The sequence below is a fragment of the Lissotriton vulgaris genome, chromosome 3_1, assembly GCF_964263255.1.
Source record: "Lissotriton vulgaris chromosome 3_1, aLisVul1.2, whole genome shotgun sequence".
In the NCBI taxonomy this organism is placed as follows: domain Eukaryota; kingdom Metazoa; phylum Chordata; class Amphibia; order Caudata; family Salamandridae; genus Lissotriton; species Lissotriton vulgaris.
This window is the reverse complement of record NC_141689.1, coordinates 1428519112-1428539243: the sequence shown is the minus strand read 5'-3', so window position 1 is coordinate 1428539243 and position 20132 is coordinate 1428519112. Positions and strand designations below refer to the sequence as shown.

The 20132-nt window shown below is 44.4% G+C and overlaps 1 protein-coding gene across 2 annotated transcripts in view; it reads right to left on the bottom strand.

Annotated features, from left to right (window-relative positions):
- CENPC (centromere protein C) overlaps positions 1 to 20132 on the bottom strand; it is a 1111772-nt gene that overhangs the window by 638633 nt on the left and 453007 nt on the right. The gene's annotated exons all lie outside the window — the stretch shown is intronic.

The window sequence follows — 20132 nt, the reverse complement described above, 5'->3', positions numbered from 1 at the left end:
ATGAAAATGAAAATAAATGTATATAGCGCTACTAAGCCCGATTGGCGTCAAGGCGCCTAACCAAAAAGAAGCTAGCTGGAGCAAATATACTCTATTACTGGTAGGCCTTGATAAAGCACCAAGTTTTGGGCGCTTTTTTGAAAAGGGACAGAGACGGTTGGGCCTTAATCTCCAGTGGGAGTGAGTTCCACAACCTAGGGGCAACGATGGAAAATGCTCTGCTGCCCTAACGGACCTTCCTAACACGAGGAACCACAAGAAGATTCATCTCCGATGATCTGAGGGTTCTACTGGGCACATGGCGCATTAGCAAGGAAATCAGGGGGTCCAAAGGACCAGCTGCGAGCGCTCTATAGGCCAGGCACAGGATCTTAAAAGAGATCCTCTGTTGTATAGGAAGCCAATGCAGGCTCTTTCTGGCCATTGTAGCAGAGGATGCATTAGGTAGAGCCAGGACAAATAGCGCAGCCGCGTTCTGGACGACCTGAAGGCGCTGAATGAGGCCCTTGTTGGAGTCTGCATAAAGTGCATTACAGTAATCCAACCTGGAACGCACTAATGCAACCACAGTCTGCTTGCGTGCTTGGGGAGAAAGATAATGCAAGATTCTTTTAAGAATCTTAATGACCCCCCCAGCAAGTGGCCACTGTTCTATTGACCTGTAGAGTCACGGAAAGAGATGTGTCAAATACAACGCCGAGATTTCTGGCCGATTGGGAGGGAGATGGACAAGTTCCCAAAGATGAAGGCCACCACTCGCTAGACCAGATGTCCTGGTCCTTGCCAAAGACCAGGATCTCTGTTTTGTCGCCGTTCAACTTTAGGGAGTTTTGGATCATCCACTCCGAGACTGTCTGCATACAAGTCCTAAAGTCCTTCTGGGTCTCAGCGCAGGCCGCAGTCCTCCTCCAGTGCTGCCGCAGTGCCTGCACTCACGCCTTTATTGTAGGGCACGGCCGTGCTCTCACTCTCCATTCCGCTGCCAATCTAGACCCCAGAGCACGGCCCCCACCGCCGCCACAACCAGCCAACTCCGGGAGCTCCCGGTCGGGGATCACCAAAATCGAGGCCCCGGCTGTCCACGCCGTGACTGGGCCCCGGATCGCCGCCGCTGCTTTCTCCACCACCCAAGTTCCGGGAGCCCATATTTCTGCACCGGAGGGAACCCCCCACCAACCGCCACCTCAGCCGCAAGTGTGAGTTTGGATACAGGTCCGGGGGCCAGGATAATTAGTCGGATTTGGATCGGGCTGGTGGGAGCTCTAGCAAGCTGCGTCCACCATCTTCGCCCTCGAAGCCACGCCCCCTATTGCAGAGAGGTTTGATCCATTTTTTCCTAGGAGTATCGTATAAAGGGCAAAAAATAGTATGTGTACATCGTCTTCCTTGATTTTGGTCACCTTGAAACAGAACGTGCACGTATGGTCCTTGTCCTCACGATTACTGCCCCATTTGGATTTGTTATTATTTGTTTGTAGAACCCAGTATCTAAATTTCAGGTACAAGGATTTTGCGATTTGTGGACGTACCTCATCTAAAAAGGATTCAAACTGGGCTATATCTTTGAACAGGAGAAATGATGATGTTAGAGAACCCAGACTAGAGTCATGTAGCAATCTACTGTTAATATACGCCCAAAAAGATGTTTTTACTATCTTGCTGCATGCCATAGTCAGCTCAGAGGGCTCCTGCCAGTAATGTGGTAGCCCTATTTTCCAGAACCAAGTTGACACATGTTTGAACCATGGTATAGCCTTGAAGAGTCCAATACTTATTATCTCCTGTAGACCTTTTTTATAATGTAAAAGCTCCACTGTCGACCAAATACTTACCCAAAATAAGAGGGGGCGTTATGCAGCATAATTATCCGTTTGTTTCAAATTCAAATCCATAATTACTGGAATCAACAGGGTCCTATTTGGAAGAGACAATAGTTTTCTAAGAAAATTATTTTCCACAATTTCAAAACTTTGTGTACAGTGGGGGCTCCATATCTCTGCTCCATACAAGGCAGCTGACTGAGCCTTGAATTTAAAAAACCTCAGTGGCAGGAGATACAGCCTTAGAGGTACTACCCCCATGCTTTTTTACAATAGGCGTACAATTTTGGAGCAAGATTATTCTATTTTTATCCAGTTGTGGCTTCCAGGTCAACTTCATATCTAATGTGATACCTAAATAGTTAAAACGGTTTACGTAATCTAGTTTTTGAGAATTTAGTACTAAAGTCTTTTTGAAGGATCGATAAGGATTGATAGACATATATTTAGTCTTGCTGGACTTTATTTCAAGGACCTCCCTGATACAGTACAACTGGAAAGAGTTCTTCAGGTTTTGGAGTCCACTAGGAGTTTGCAAAATTAAGATAGTGTCATCTGCAAAGAGTAATGCAGGTATTATTTCGCCTCCCAACCTGGGAGAATCATATATACAACCTTCCAGATAACGAGGGATGTCATTTACATAAAGGCTGAACAAGGTGGGCGTTAATACACATCCTTGGCACACTACCAGTCTCACCAGTATTTCCTTAGTGAGTTCACCCCTCAGCCCCCATCTTACTTTGGAATAATTTCCCTCGAGGAGCCTAATTATTTGAACAAGCAGTTCGATTGGCACTCCCAAATCTTGCAAAAGGCACCATAACAGGTTCCTGGGTACCAAATCAAATGCAGCCTTTAGATCTACAAAGGCAATGTATAGACTTCCTTTCCTTAAGACTATATATTTCCAGCATATACACATAAATCTGAATACTTGATCAATAGTACTGGTCTTTTTCATGAACCCAGCTTGATATTTTGAAAGTAAATCAACCTCTTCAATTCATGCAGTTAACCTAAATAAAATGTGCCTAGCAAATATTTTCTGTGGGATATCGATCAAACTAATGGGGCGATAATTTGCCGGATCATGCTGATTATCCTTTTTAAAAATCTTTATTATTTCTGCCCCCTTCCATGTGCTGGGTATTGGTTCAAAACCAACTATTGCATTGCAAAGGTGATTAATATAGGGTCCCCAAATGCTCATATCTTGTTTTAAAGATCGACCGGGATTTTATCTGGTCCTGGTGCTTTACCTGATTTAACTGATTCCAAAACTAGTAAAGTGTCATTAAGGCTAAAATGCAATTTGGCTGCCTTAGCGGCATTCTCCATATCTTTTGTTACCACAGAAGCCTCAAAGATATAGAAGGTTCCCCTGTTGTGTATAGCAGGCAGGGGGATATTGAGTCAGAGAAAGATTTTAAGTCCCTGTCATGAATGTAGCAGGCTAGGATCGCTGAGACAGACTTTGAGGGGGTCTCTGCTGGATAGTGAAATTATTCCACATATTCCTAATTAATTTAAATTTAATAACCAAAAAAGAGTAGGCAACTAAAGTAAAACGACTAGTAGATACACCAAAGAAACATTCAAATAGTGAAATTTATTGTCTTCCTCCCAACTGGGTTACAATCTAAAACATAATAAAAAAAACAATTAAAAAACCACCAACAGTGGTAATACAATGAGTATAAGTACAGTCAAAGTAAAAACAGTCGACGCGGCGTTTCGGTGCTATTCAATCTTGACACCTTCATCAGGACATTAAAAACATTTGACTCCGTATCTGTATTTTGAGTGGAGGGAGCGTTTCAATTGCTTTCCAACTTGCTGTGGACTTCTCTGATAATCACAGTTTTTTGAGCTTACAGATCAAATATAGGATCTTCTATGTGCACGGAGGAGCTACCGTTGATAAAGGGATTAGCTTCTTAAATGTTTTGACCAACTCTTATATCAGTTGAGTATCTAGGTATAGTCAGTTGATGATATCTGATCATCCGGTTCTTTTCATGGTTGGAAGAAAGGGATATCTTTTGGTGAAAAATCGGCCTCCCTGCTCCTCCGTGCTGTCAGCTTGTCGGTGTTTTTTTAATTGTTTTTTTTATTATGTTTTAGATTGTAACCCAGTTGGGAGGAAGATAATAAATTTCACTATTTGAATTTTTCTTTGGTGTATCTACTAGTCGTTTTACTTTAGTTGCCTACTCTTTTTTGGTTATTAAATTTAAATTAATTAGGGATATGTGGAATAATTCCACTATCCAGCAGAGACCCCCTCAAAGTCTGTCTCAGCGATCCTAGCCTGCTACATTCATGACAGGGACTTAAAATCTTTCTCTGACCCGTTACCACAGAAGCGTCGCCATTAGTTTCGGAATAGAGACCAGCAAAGTGGTTCACCCATGTGTTTTCATCAAGGAATGCATCTCTTTGCATCCTTCCTGATCTATTCCCTTTGGCTATCAGATTCCAAAACTCAGCCTGATCCTTAGCTTTAGCTGCACAAATTAGGTCTGACCAGATTTCGTCATCCTATAGTCTGTTTGCTTCTTCTAGGGTCTTTTTATAACTATATCTTTTTGCCCTTATTATAGATATATTTTCACACTTGACAGCCTGGATTAACTTTGTCTTGGCCGCTCGGCAGTTCCCATTATACCAAGGATTTCCAAAGTTGTTCTTATTTGATGCACCTGCATTCCCTTCTTTAGGTATTTTACTGAACACTGGTCCTAGAGCTTTGACTAGCATACCGTGCAGATCTGACATCTTACTTTTTCCAGCTGGTTGATCTATGAAGGAAGCAGTAATATCTGCAGAGATAGAATAAATACTAGTCATTGCTTTAATATTCCCTAAGATATATGGCCACTTTACAACTCGATTATTTTTACCTAATATGATTACATCTTCCTTGGTGCCAAATTCCTCCGAGACAGAATGGATAGAAAGAAAAAATTCCGATAAAACCATCAGCCTCAGGGGTCGGTGGTCACTCTCCAGTAATTGGGTCGCAGCAACTGAACTTTTCACCTCCTTGTTACTTTCTATAACAGGGATTTTGTAGGCCGTATCTTCGTCCTCGAACAAACTACTGAATCCGGATATAGGTTCACAGTTAGAATTGAAGTCCCCTCCAATTATGATTTTTGGTCTATATCCTAGTGTGTCAAGATGGAGCTCCAGTTGGCTTATTACTACCGATTTGCACTGTGCACGGCCTGGTCTATTATAGATATTAAATAAAAATAAGGCCTCCCCATTCTTAAAAACTAATTTTAGTCCCAATATATCCTGGGACGGTACGTTTAGTGGAACAATATTAATTTCCATGGAGACCCGTAACCAAATCACCAAACCTCCCGAGGGCCTTCCTTTCACCGAGGGGCTGGCCGCCACACTGAATGTTCTAAAAACCAACTCTATGTGGTGTTTCTAATAGCCAAGTCTCCTGCAAAAGTGTAATATCGCTAGCCTCTATATATTCATTCCAAGCTGTATCGGCTATATTCCTCTTCAGGCCTGCAATGTTCCACGATGTGAGACATACATTTGAGGTCTTAGGCAAGTCCCTAATCAGTACCGGATCTCTTCCAATATTCCTAACTGAGGTGCTTGAGTCTTTACTTCCTACCATTGGCGCTACATTCACCTCAATATCTGCCACCTGTACTTTCTGAGTACCCTTTGCTGTCTCTGAATTTAATACTTCAAACCTTCGATCCCCGGATAAATCAGGTTGATAAGTCTCCACAGCCAGTGTACCAGGGTCAAATCCCCTACCCTTAGGATCGTTTGTTCGAGACACTGTTTGAGCAACCAGCCTACAATATGGATACTTTGTATATCAATCCAGGTCCTCTAGTGAAGATAATACCTCAAAGCCATTCGATAATGGGACTAGAAGGTCAGCACCAATTGCCATTCCTCTCTCAGTCAGATCCCCGGATAAATCAGGTTGATAAGTCTCCACAGCCAGTGTACCAGGGTCAAATCCCCTACCCTTAGGATCGTTTGTTCGAGACACTGTTTGAGCAACCAGCCTACAATATGGATACTTTGTATATCAATCCAGGTCCTCTAGTGAAGATAATACCTCAAAGCCATTCGATAATGGGACTAGAAGGTCAGCACCAATTGCCATTCCTCTCTCAGTCAGTCTGAAAAATATCCCAGCGGTAACACACTAATACTAGTGCTCCCTAGAGTGGTCATCTCTTTAGTGTCTAGTATAGTCCTGAACGTATAACGTATAAGGCCGTCTAATATTTACCACCACACAGTCGCCCCTGATATTCTTCCTTAATCCTCCCACCCAACCTACCCTGCGTACCATTAGAATGTCAGCCGCTCTCTGTATGTTAAATTGTTTAAACTTTACTAACCAGTCTACCGTCTTGTTCATTAGGTTCAAACAATTCTCGTTCTGATCCCTCCTAAGTGCTGGTACCCCTGCTAAAACTATCACGTAAGGGCATGAGGCGGGAGGTAGGTTAAGTACATCATTGTTAGGAATTAGGTCTGTACCTTTTGGACTATTTAGTACTGGTTTCTCACTTAGATTGCCTGATCTTTCATTAGGTGTATCTCGATATAGAGATCAGTTTCCCTTAATTTGGGGGTCAATGCTAGCTTGTGTCTTATTTTCTACTATTACCACCCTGTCATCTCCCATAGGGTTAGAGTGTAGTCTGGAACTGTTCCTAACCGCACCACGCCTTGTGCTGGTCTCGGGTTGAGCCAATATTGACCTATTGTCACCTTGGGCAGATAGTAATAAGGAATCTCCATGTGTTTTTTGTGTCACTTTCTTCTGTGCACACTCACTAGGAGGATGGCTGGCATTATTCTGTGATCCTATAGCATTTTGCAATTGGCCCAGCCTGTCTTCCAAGGGCTTCAAAACCACACTAATATGATCCACTAGCTCAGATAACATGGCCTCCTTGGCAGACTCCATAGATCTTTTTACAATATGCTCCAAGTCCCCATAATATTTACTAAAATCTGGGATATTTGGATCGTCATTGATCTCCGTCTGTGTACATACACTTTTCATGGCTACCTTTAATGGATTAGAGCTATATTTTGGTTTCGCCCCTTGTACGGGCCCCATTACCGCCTTTGCCCTAGATTTTCTTGGAGCAGGGATAGCTTTCTTTTTTACACACTTGTCATCTCCCTTTTTCCCTAATCTCGGATTTTGCTTTCTTAATCTAGCTCCCAATGTAGGACTTAGTGGGCTGGTTGTGTCATTTTGCCCTGGTGTTATGGAAATGAAAGAGCAATTACTTATCGCCCATCATTTCTGCCTGTTTCTATGGATACCAATGGGAATAAATGCGGGGTACCTTAAAGCCTAGGTGAGCCCATTTGAGTGTGTATTGGTTCAAGGGATAATCGTCTTTCAGCAATTTCAATCTCACGGTTTAATACGGATTCTGCCCTGATAATTAAAGCGTCCAGGGTAGCAGTGGCACTCTTGCGTTTACTCATTTTGCAAAAGAGTACCTCTTAACTCTGGACAATGTATGTAAATAAGCAGAACACTTGAAAATGCACAGAAAGTTCAGACAATATGGAGAAACAGCTTACCACACTGCTACTAAGCTATCAATGTCCAAAGCCCAAAGTATCAGAGGGGTGGCCCAGTCCAGTCTCTGTCAGGCACGGACGGGCCAGCCCTTGGCGTCCCGCGTTTCGGAAGCCCTCGAGTGGTTTTAAGACACCTCCTGGCGGTTTGATGGTGACGCGTTGTTAGGCGCCGCTGGGTAACCGGTGGAGGACTCTGAGAAATGTAGTCCTCGTCCCCGTGTTCCCGGGCGCGAGTGTAGGCAACAACAATTTCGTTGCAGTCCCTCCTGGGACTGTTCTGGCAGTGAATGGCAACAGCGAACCAACAGGGAAAGGCAAAGATTGAACGAGGGACCTGCGCTGCGGGAGCCCTCGAGTGGTTTTAAGGCACCTCCTGGCTGTTTGATGGTGATGCGCTGTTAGGCGCCGCTGGGTAACCGGTGGAGGACTCTGGGAAACGTAGTCCTCGTCCCCGTGTTTCCGGGCGCGGGTGTAGGCAACATCTATTTTGGTACAGTCCCTCCTGGGACTGTTCTGGTAGTGAATGGCAACAGCGAACCAACAAGGCAAGGGCAAAGATTGAACGAGGGACGCGCACTGCGGGAGCCCTCGAGTGGTTTTAAGGCACCTCCTGGCGGTTTGATGGTGACGCGCTGTTAGGCGCCGCTGGGTAACCGGTGGAGGACTCTGGGAAACGTAGTCCTCGTCCCCGTGTGCGGGTGTAGGCAACAACAATTTCGGTGCAGTCCCTCCTGGGACTGTTCTGGCAGTGAATGGCAACAGTGAACCAACAGGGAAGGCAAAGGCAAAGATTGAACGAGGGACCATATCACAAATATTATCATTTACCCTTATTTCAATCAAATCATTTTCATAATAGGAAGTGCTTTGTAATCGGGTCAAAAACTAAGCAAAATTATTGAAACTTGTAAACGAACAAAATGAATTGCATAGATGTTCTGATAGACAACTAGTAAGAGAATTGCAATTTTCTTCAATTTTGTCAGATTATATATAATATATCACTAGAAACAGATAAAGTTCTTCGTACTTGAGCACTGGAAAACTAAGTAATAATGTTTGAACCGCAATTCCACATCACGGTTTTGAGGGGTACAATACAATACATTGCTATCTTCAAAAGAAATTAGAATGTGTCATTCACAGGGCAAATCTAATCAGTAGATGCTATGATTCATGCCTAAATATAAATTAATTAGCATGGAAAACTAATTGAGATGCATTTGAAAATGCATGCTTTATCTACGTGTAATGCTAAAAGTGGTCAATGATTTAAGAATTAACATTCAAAAGCGTGTGAGCCTTGTTTTCTTTTTTTAAACGGTTCACATCAGGCGCAATGTCTGAAAACGCCCAAAAATTATTTTCATCTTAATAACGCAATACAGCAATAATTTGGAGGAGCACAACAGTTCAAAGTTTGGCATGCTGTCTCAGAGCACGCAAACCCAGTTGTTCTGATTAGATAAAAGTACTATCTCCGTAGCCCGCTATGTTCATGATTCATTAAATTGATGACTCCATTTTGTTTTTCCTCGTGCAAGTGATGACTGTAATAGACTACCAAGTTCATCAGTACAGAGGAATGACACAGGAAAATGGTAACGGATGCTCGCAAACAACACTATAGCGGGTCTCAAAAAAAGTGTTTATTAATCCAGGAAAAAAGCAGGTATTTGGTTTGCTCATTTAAGTAGGCACAAATAAGCCAGCAGGTGGCTCTGGAGATGGCAAGGAGGTGTGCAGGACTCAACAACTGACTCCCTTGAGAGCGGAGCTCTACCTGGACATTAAACTGCATGTGATGTGTGTAATGAGTGTCGGAGCCGACCGTACTAATGACTTTGGGTATGGTCTCCATTTAAAGGCTCTTAGCCTAAGAGGCAGTAGGCTTTCCTCTTCCTTGTCTTGGTCTGAGCCACTGGAGGAGATGGTCTCTGGGCTTGGTGTGGTGGAATGCTGGAAGGGTCGGTGTCCTCACCTTCCTCTGTGCCAAAGGTGTCTTATTCACTGAAGAGTTCACGGATACTGGCAGCAGACTGCTAGTCCATCTAGTAGTGCATTCAATGCCTCTCTCTCCAGTACTATAATGTTTTATTCAAGCAGAAGGCAAGGCAGGATTTACACAAGATGTGGTTGTGATCAGAAAAGACAATGGGATCAACATCCTCCACTGACATTGGGACTGGCATAGACTTGGCAGAAACTGGCACAGAGTCAGAGCTGAACCCAAAGTGCGTTCTAATGGCAAAGACTGCATGAAGGTGAATTCACTGCCCATAACCAGACTAGAGGCCTCTGTGGAGCCCGAAGGAGCGTCAGAGAGAGCCAGCAGGTTGCTGAAGATTCAAAGCATGGCTTCTTTAAATGCTCAATCTATTGTCGCATCGCTAAAGGTCCCGGAAATTTAGGGTGTATCAGCTGCAGAATCTGCCACTGGCAGCGAGACTGATGGGCACCTTGACACCTTGCGAGTTCTCTTCAGAGAGAGGTGAGGCTGGGACAAGGAATGCTTGGACTACTTTTACTTCTTTTTGGACTTGGACTTAACTGAAGACTTGGAGTGTGACAACAACCTTTTGCGGGAGCGGCCCCAAGAGCAAGAACAGGTCTGCATCCTCAGCTTCAAGCAGGAGCAAGACTTATGAAACTTCCTGTGGTGTTCAGCAATGTACAGCTCTGCTTCATGCTCCCAGATGACTTTCAAGTGCTTAAGGAGACACTCCTAGAATAACTTGGGAGTCGTGAGTGAAACCAAACACCAGATATACATCTTGTAGGGGCTCTGTCAGACATCTGTTTGTGACTGTGTCTACAAGGTTTAAACCTGTGGTTTTAAGAGGAGAGGGGACATGTTTCTCTTGCACCCTCCAGATGCATTTTATAAGAAAAAAGCTTGTCAACTGAAGAGAAAAGGTTAGGTTCTAGCTCCATATCCACATACAAAGGATAAGAAGGAAAAGAACTGATGTTTGTGTGCCTGGCGGTGCCAATATGTTGCGCCCTTCCAGGCGAGCTGGGTTGGTGCGAAGCCGCATGACACCACTTACTGGTGTGCAGGGGTTATGTTGAAACGTTTCCCAGAACTAGTCTGACTCCTGGGAAAATTCTAAAAGTGAAGAATCTGTAGTTAGTAGTACGGATCAAAAAAAAATTATAATAATTATTATTTCAAGAACTAACATTATTATAAAATAGAAAAATAGAAATAATGCCATTGCATTGCTAATAGTTTCAGATTGATAATTTTTTATTGATATTCGAGAAAAAATAATTAGTTATTAGCCATGTGATTCATCATAGAAAAAATAAATATACTTCAAAAAATGGCATAAACAAAACAAAAACTTAATTTAGATTGAAGTCAATTTCATTAATCGCATGTGCAAATAAAGTCCAGACAAGGTGCTGAACAATCTAATATCACTACTCAGAATTGTTGACTTCTGAGTATCAACAACAAGGCAAGGTAGCTAAAAAAAAAAAAAAACTATGTTGTGAAGAGGTGTAAAGAGGAGGTGTTTCAATCAGACCATCACAAGGGAATCCCCCAGCACCTTCTACACTCTAAAAGGACAAGGAAGGTGGTTATTTATCGGTTAACCTGGCACACAGTGTGACACAGTATGAACAAAGTCTTGGCTAGCACATCCCAAATTTGTCGGATGACATGATATGCTCAAAAACAATAGGTTTCTCTTACAAATTTATAGATGCACGTCATCACAATCTAGTGGTATGGTCTAGTTAATTTGACAGGATGGAGTTTGCAGGGCAAGGATACATTTTGTAACCCGAGTCCTTGACTTTTTCAAGCATCTCATCAACATGGGGCCCAAAAACATGTTACTCTATAAATGGGAGGTTGAGTAGATGCTGCAGGACCTCTGGTTTAAACCGGAGATGCTGAGGCAGATGCAGCGTCTGAGGGGAGACGCAATTGTTAATGCCTCAAGAGCCTGTGTCTGTGGCATTGAGGTCACAACAAATGCTGGCACTGAAGATAGTCTAGCCTACACTGTATCCTACCCCTCTTGCTATACACCTCATGGTGGTGCTTTACGAGCGCCTACATCTCCTCCCACTGGGATCTACTGTATCAGGAGAGGAGAACTGGCTATACAACAAAGGGTAACTGCTCCTACGACCACCCTGTTGCTTGCAGCATTCATCTCCTTGCTCTCCTCAAACGGCAGGGAATCTCCTGTAGCCTAAGCATAAGACGTTTTTCAAGTGGTATGCCATGAGGTACACAGGTTCATTGGTTGAGAATTTGTACTTTTCTACCCTGGGTGTTATTACTCTCACTTTAAAAAGTTTCCTAAAGGTCTCAGGCATGGATTTAAGCATGCCCTTGAGCACTGGTAGGAACTGCACAATCCACTATGACTTGAAATGTGTCTGTTCAGGGCGGGTCAGTAGGGTCAAAGGGACTAACTGGATGAGAAGAGATGCTGGTGACCCCATAAAGGCAAATCACCAGTAGGGGTGTGTGGAAAACTTTGCTCCGCGGGCGGAGTTTGCAGAGTTTTGCCACTCTGTGCTCCATTCAGCCAACTGCCAGCGGGGTCGAGTTTAATGGAGCGCTCACCCCCAAATAAGAGCCTCTCTTCTTCCCACAAAGTAAAAAACACGGGGTGAGGGCAAAACAGTCCCTTGCAGCTGTGGGTGTGGCGGGGGCCCCACGGCATACTCACCATCAATCTCCTGACAACACCTGTCTGATGTGGGCTGTAAGTTAACTAAGAACAGGCAGCAACGGAGCGCCCTCAGTAGATGAGCTGATTTTCTACACGAGAGCGAGTAAAGTCGGCAGAAGTCTGTCAGCTAACACTGTTCCCTATCACACGGGCCTTCTAGCTGCATCAGACCTTGACGGTACCCAAGAAAGAAGAACAGAGTCACTCAGTAACGAGCCAGGGATCCTTGGATGGATGGAAGACTGGACATGCAGCAGGTAAACTGTGCGTCCGGTGTACGTTCCTCCCGCAGCATTTAATTTGAGTCACCCCCACCCTCGTCGTAACCACCCACAAGGCCTGGCACAGAGGTTGAGTGAGCCAAGCAGCTGTGCCAGGATAAGCATGGGGGCATGGCTGTTAGCCTCTGCCGTTTATCAATGAAGGTTTATCTCAAGTTTATCTGCCGGCTGTCACTGTTGTATGCGTGACGCCAGGGTGGAAGGCACCAGGGGTCCTACTTAAAGTCACTGCTACGGGAACCTGCGGCACCCCGCTGTTCCTATCCAGGTATCAGGCTGCATTGGAGATGTACGTAGCTCCCAGCTCTTCGCCTTCAGTACATAAGCGGGAGACACTAGTTGTTCACAATGCTCATTTCACGCAAGGGAATGCATGTCAGTTGGCAAACACACATAAGAGTAGGAATATGTAGCCCAAATTTCCCAGAACCTTTCTGAAACATCCCCCATATCTTCACGCTTTCCCACAAAGGTTCATTACACAGCTGCATAGTTTGGGGACAATTGCATAGTTTGAGATTAATGAGGGTTCATCATCACGGCGATCTCAAATGTAGTGTGGGAGTACACATGAACACCGTTGAGGCACGAAAAAAAAGAGAACGTTACATCGGCGCACCACTAATAAACCCAAAGGAAGTGTGGGATTTGGGCCTAGCAGCAATTGTGTCAGTATTTTGGAGCATGGTATCTGCCATGTCACTCTATATATTGGGTTTGTTTACTAAAAACAGTGGTTTCATCGTTCGTAGCCTGTTCCTTCAGCAAGGCGGACAAGTTTCCTGCCACTGGAAGAAAGACACAGAATCCCAAAAGCTTGGAAGAAACGTAATTCCCAATCTGCTTGTAATTTATTTCTTCCACTGCCTGTCTTAACTCGTGCCCCTTTTGTAGGTCTCGGCTGGCGTTGGAGTGCACATGCGCTCCTCGCCTCGAGACTTATAGTAACCAAGTTACTTTTGAGAAGGGGACTCCAGGCCCACCCCTCTTGTCCATTGGCTGGCATCACCGTTTATGCTAAACGGTGGCCAGCCATTGGAAAAGAGCTTTGTATGTTGCCTCCCTCTGGCTTTTTAGGACGGCCTACTTGGACTCCCTCGCCTGCTTTCCGACCGTCGTAAACTTTTTCTTATCTTTATGGGGCCATATGTTTCAAATACATGGTCCCATAAAGGGACTCAAACACCGCCCGTCTTTTCCATTGGCTGGCCTCACCGTTTATGCTTAACGGTGGCCAGCCATTGGAAAAGAGCTTTGTATGTTGCCTTCCTTTGGCTTTTTGGGACGGCCTACTTGGATTCCTTGCTTGCTTTCCGGCCGTCGTAAACGTTTTCTTATCTTTAAGGGGCCATGTGCTTCAAACACATAGCCCCATGAAGACAAGCTCCGGCGCGATCCTCTTCCGCTTTCGGGAACGCAGAATGTGTGTGTATTTCCACATAACTCTTCTCGTGTACACATTTGGGTGGCAGTGAGCTTTACAGATGATTTGTGAAATGGTCATTTTTCGCTCTGGTAGTTGAGGACAAAGATATTTACCAACACCGGAGCAAAACGTGGTTTTCCAATGTGTGAGTGTAACCTACCCACAGAGCTGCCCTCCAACCACTCCTCACACCTTCGTTGTATTCCCTCACCTAAACTGAGTTCCCCTAACCACACATCGGGGTGAGTATGAAACTCGGGTCCTTCCGAGCTCACGCAGAAGTCCCTCTTTAATCCTATTCTGCTGCACACACATTATCTCAGTCTATTACTTCATATATCCTTGACCTTGGGCACCACATCCCTCACCCAAACCCCCCATTCCTGGCTGCGACGAACGTCACGCTTTCAATATCAGGGTAGGAAGTTCTTCTAGCCCCATATAGCGCCCTCACTAGTACCCCTCCCCACCCCAAAGAGAAACACCACTGCGGAATGCGAACCATGGCGACAGCTCTAATTTCATGTGATAAATTAATGCTATTATTTTATATTCTATCAGAAACAAACCGCAACCTTTTATGAGGGCTAGTGCCTTCGAAGCGATCTCAGTTTGGGAGCTATAAGGAAAGCATGCTTTGTTGCCTGTGTGTGTTCATTATCATGCTACGCGGAACGGTGAATACTGCTCTTGAAAGTATAGCTGTGATAAGAAAACAAGCATTTACAATGCAACGGTCTCGCCTTTGCAAAAGTTAGAACTATTGGCATTGTAAATGACAAACTTTTTATTTATGTGTGGTTTTGGAAACAGATAAATAAATGGCATTGTCAATTACAATGCCAATAGCTTAATCTCTCGCAAATGCCACACACAAACACACAGAGCGCCCCCCACACACACAGTGCCACACACACACACTGTCTCTCACACACACACAGTCTCACACAGACACAATGTCTCTCACACACACACACACTGTCTCTCACACACACAAACACTGTCTCTCGCACACACACACAGTCTCTCACACTCACACTGTCTCTCACACACACACAAACGCTGTCTCTCACACACACTGTCTCTCACCCACACACACTGTCTCTCACACACACACACACTGTCTCTCACACACACAAACACTGTCTCTCACACACACAAACACTGTCTCTCACACACACAAACACTGTCTCTCACACACACCAACACTGTCTCTCACACACACCAACACTGTCTCTCACACACACTGTCTCTCACCCATACACACTGTCTCTCACCCATACACACTGTCTCTCACCCATACACACTGTCTCTCACACACACACACTGTCTCTTACACACACACGACTCTCCGCTCTTGTCCCCCACACCCCTGTTCCTACCCTGCCCCGTCTCCAGCCTTGCCACCTCCCCGGATCTCTTACTGCCCGGTGCCAGCCTGCTCCACCTTGCTTCACTGTCAGCCCCCTCCCCCGCTGCACCGCCAGGCAGCTCTCTGTGCGAGCAACGGGGGGCCGCAGCCCAGACATGAAAAAAAGCCCCCACCCAACACCTCTCCTCCAATGTGATACGCAAGAGTGAGGGGAGGGAGTGAGGGAAATCGCACATAGAGGGCATTTAGGCACTGAACATCCGCGAAGGGGGAGAGGGGGGGAGAGGAAGATGGCAACAACTGCAATAACCAGGGCTTTTTTGAGGGCTTTGGAGAGACTCTTGGTTTAGATGGGTCCTTAGTCGAGTACTGGATCGCAAGCGGGTAGCGTATTATTTCCAAATAGCCACTTAATCCTTGGCGACATTAAAAGCTTTTGCTTATGGCTATACAATCGGGTTATAGTTAGGTTGACATTGGAAGTAAAGGAAAACCGAGGAAAATAGTCTCTCGACAGGAGTTAAATAAATATGAGTGGGGCATTGACAAAGGATAAGGGTACAATAGTCCTCAAATATGGAAACACTGTAATGTCATTCATTTGAGGTGGAGAACAAGCTGTGAATAACTTGCCGAAAAACTAGCATGGTGTTTACCGGTAATAATGCCAGTGAATGGCTTGGACATGTTGACTAAGAGCGGGCCTGTATTTCGGCTCGGAAAGACGAGCGTAGAACTAAACTTAGGCTCAGAGGTGAGGCACATCCGGGCAGCGAGCAGCAACTATATAAGCCTTGCTGACTTTACAGTGAAAACAAAGTAGCAGCAAGTACAAGGGGGAAAGTCTGTAGTCCGAGTCGGCGAGGGAGAAAGCATGACGCCGACTTACTTTTGCTGATTAGGTAGACGGCAGTCCTGGCTCAATACATCGTTGCTAATGGCGCAGCAGTGTAGCAGCTTTATGCTTGAGCGCCATCTTTAAGTAGTAGAGGGACTTGACTTTTGCTGGTAAACATATGCAAAGCTTATTGTTGGCCTTTGTTACGAAATGCAAATAAAAAAAGAGTAGTAGAAGGACTGTGCTCCTGCTGATGAGGCAGTCCTTGGTAATTGGTCGCAATCTTGGAGTGTATGAAGTTTGATGTGCTAGCCAGAATACATGTGAATTAATTGTGACGTGTTAGGATTTGCCTTAATTTCGCTAACAGATATATCAAGAGGGGGTCTTGATCGTATTATTCATGTTTACCGCTGCCGCAGTAAAATATGAAAGCTGTATAATTCAATTTAAGTTTACGTGCTCCGAATGAGTTGAGGACATGATTTGGAGGAAATTGACACAGATTAAGCCTGAAATCAAGCTCAATGAAGAGCTGGTAACTGGCAATGGTATTATTTAGTATTGACAGTTGGCAGGACAGGCCAGTTTCGATAAGCGAACTGGAACATAGGGCTGACCACATGTATAATGCGTCGCGGTTTGGGGGTCATATTTGTGGTGCTAATGGAAGATGGATGCCTTTCAAAGTCTTATGGAGAGAATGCAGAGAACAAGGGACACCGGAACTTTCAGACAGAGAATCCGCGCCTTCGTCATCTCCGATCAGAAGACGCGCCAGAAGCCCCTGCAAGGACGAGTGCGCGCGCCGGGCCGAGCGGCTGGAGGGGACGCGAGCCGGACTGACAGCTCATCTCCGAGGCAGGCGGAGACGCGTCCAGTCTGCGATGCCAGAATTAGGCCTGACATTTCGTTTCTGGATCCTCAGCTACTCGTGTGCCACGTATATCAAAAGCAAGGCGTCAGGAGGGCAGTCGAACACCACCATGTTTTTCCGAGGTCAAGCAGAAATGCCTCGTAGAAACGCCCCGTCATTTTCGGACTGGGGGGGCGTGTTTTTCTTTTGTCTCCTCTTCCCATTGGATAGAATGTAAAATTCCAGCCAATGGGAAGAGGAGAGAAAGAAACTAAAAAACACACCCCTCAATCCGAAAAAGACGGGGCTTAAATGGAAAGACGCCCGTCTTCTCCAATGGCCGAGCTCCATTTAGGAAGCCAGCCAATGGAGAAGAGGGGCGGGTTTAAGCCCCATACTCTAAAACATAAAATCTCGCCAGCCAGACTGTGCAAGACCAGCCTACGCAGGCCTAGACCTAAAAATTTACATTCTCTTGATTCTGCGATTTACATTCTGTGCAGAGCTCTCATGCTGTTCCTTTCTAGGCGCGACTTCTTCATTTCGTCCTGCTTTGGCACTTTGCATTCTGCCATTTATCCTGTGTGAATGCCGGACTACAAGTTCCACAACTTCTGGACAGAGGGGTCTTACCTCTGTGGCAGAAAAGAACATGGTTAAGCACTGAGATCTGTGATTTATCCTGCTCATGGTGTGGTCCCTTGGGGGTGTCTCTGCTCTCACCGTTCCCTGGGACCACCCACTCCCGGTAATTTTCCTCCCCTACGTTTCTGGACCCCCTGCACCTGCTCCACAGACAAATGGATGTTTCTGAGTCCCAGAGGGGGTTGGCAGGTGTTAGATTACAGCATTCCCTGGCCCCACCCCCACCATCTTGGAAATAGTATTCTGCATTGCCACTTACAGCTCTGCGTCGCCTCTATAGCATAGTGTTTGCGCTAGTGTTTTGAGCGCAGCAGGCTCGCGCTTGTAAACATGAAATAGGGCTTCAGGGCACTGGATAGGTCTGCCACATTCGGAGGCATGCATGCATTTGGGCCTCTCCACTGGAGGCAGGCTGGGTGCGGTGCTGATGTTTCCCTTTATAGTTGTGTTTATTTTCATGTCTGATTTTTGAAGCGCCTGGAATGCTACAGATGAATGTCATGGTGGGGGTTTCTGTCACGTTATTTGATAACAGAAAGGTAGCAGGTACATTCCCATAGGGAACATCGTTTGTATAGTTGAAGAAAATGACTGGGGCAGCCAACGGTTGGGGAAGTTGTGATCGCGAGCGCTTTATGGCCAGGATAGTGGATTTAGTGGGTGGTTATGGTCGGTACTGTGGGTATTTGGAGCAGTTCTGTTGGTGGCTGCAGGTATTCTGTTGGTGGACAGGGGGATTCTGCGAGGGTCGCCCAGAGGCTTTTTTGGGGGGACGGGGTGCGTGCATAGAGAGGGAACTGGGGATGTCTAACTAGATGAGGGCAAGTCAACAAATAAAAGGAAGAGCTCAACCAGAGCTGAGCCAAGGGTCTGGCTCGGATCTTAGAACCGGTGCACGAGCCGAGCCCTGAAATATAATGTAAATCAAACAATAAACACCACGTCAAATAGGATAACATATCTTCAATTTGTTTTTGTTTTTTAAACACGTCTATTTCTTTAACATATGGAAGCTTTGACATTAGTAGGGCACGTTATAGCACTGTGAATTACTTATAAGAAGTGATAGTCTGTACAACTGGCAGTCTGAACTCATATTTGAAAGCGTTTCTATGTGTGATAATGAAAAAAAAAAGTTTTAGCAAAATGAAATATTTTGACCTTGAAACCAAGGAGAGGGGCTCTTTAAAGTCAAAATAGGGACAGAGCACCAGTAACAGTTGAGTTAAAATAAGTTTCCCTACGGACTAAATCACTGTAATTACACCACATGCAAACCACTCTTATACGGATTTGGAACCAATCAAAGTAAAATTAAGTGTGTATCTCATCAAATTTATTTGATACAAAAAAGTTAAAAACAATTCTCATATATCTTGTCACTAGATATAGTAGTACATTTTAAAGGAGGATGAAGCAACACTCCCCCCCCCCCCCGCCAAATAGCTAGCAGGCCCCTATTGGTAGGATGATATGTTGATGATTAGTATGGCTTTTGAAGTCACTCTAACCATTATGCAACAGTGTACTGATGAGAATGCTTGGTTGGGACCTCATAATAATCATTCAATGTACTGTATAATGTGCAGGTTTCACTTTGTAATAAGGGAATTTTATTGTTGCTAGGTTTTATCTAATGTTCTTCATTCCCTTTTTCTTCTTTTTACTAAAACTAATGTGTAACTGTATAAAATGTATTCTTTTATGGTGATTTTTTTTTACCGAAGATTTATACTACTACTACTACTAAAATACATTACAAAAATAAGACATATATTCATAAAATAATTTGAAAAGACACAATATTACCACAATAAAAAGTTTCTAAAAAAACTAAATATGTAAGGAAACCAAAGGCAGGGGTCCTATGTATCAGCCCTCAGTGTTATTTATCTGTTCCGTGCTCTGGACCCAGCTATATCCGAATATACGGTTATTAAGCTCTGTGTCCTGCTTCAGATTTAACATAGACCAAGGCGTCGACGCGTTTCGGTGGGGTAAGAAGGTAACAGAAGGTACACACCAGCTAAAATGGCAATAAGAACTATTACCTTGAAATAAAAGAGGACCCCTTATAATTAAGATATATGAACTGAGTGAGGAAGGAAATTAAAGATAATTTGTCCTGATGAAGGTGGAAGAAAATAATCTTACCCCACCGAAACGTGTCGACGCCTTGGTCTATGTTAAATCTGAAGCAGGACACAGAGCTTAATAACAGTATATTCGGATATAGCTGGGTCCAGAGCACGGAACAGATTAATAACACTGAGAGTTGATACATAGGGCCCCTGCCTTTGGTTTCCTTACATATTTAGTTTTTTTAGAAACTTTTTATTGTGGAAATATTGTGTCTTTTCAAATTATTTTATGAATATATGTCTTATTTTTGTAATGTATTTTAAAATGTACTACTATATCTCGTGACAAGATATATGAGAATTGTTTTTAAGTTTTTAGTATCGAATACATTTGATAAGATACACACTTAATTTGACTTTGATTGGTTCCAAATCCGTATAAGAGTGGTGTGCATGTGGTGTAATTACAGTGATTTAGTCCATAGGGAAACTTATTTTAACTCAAA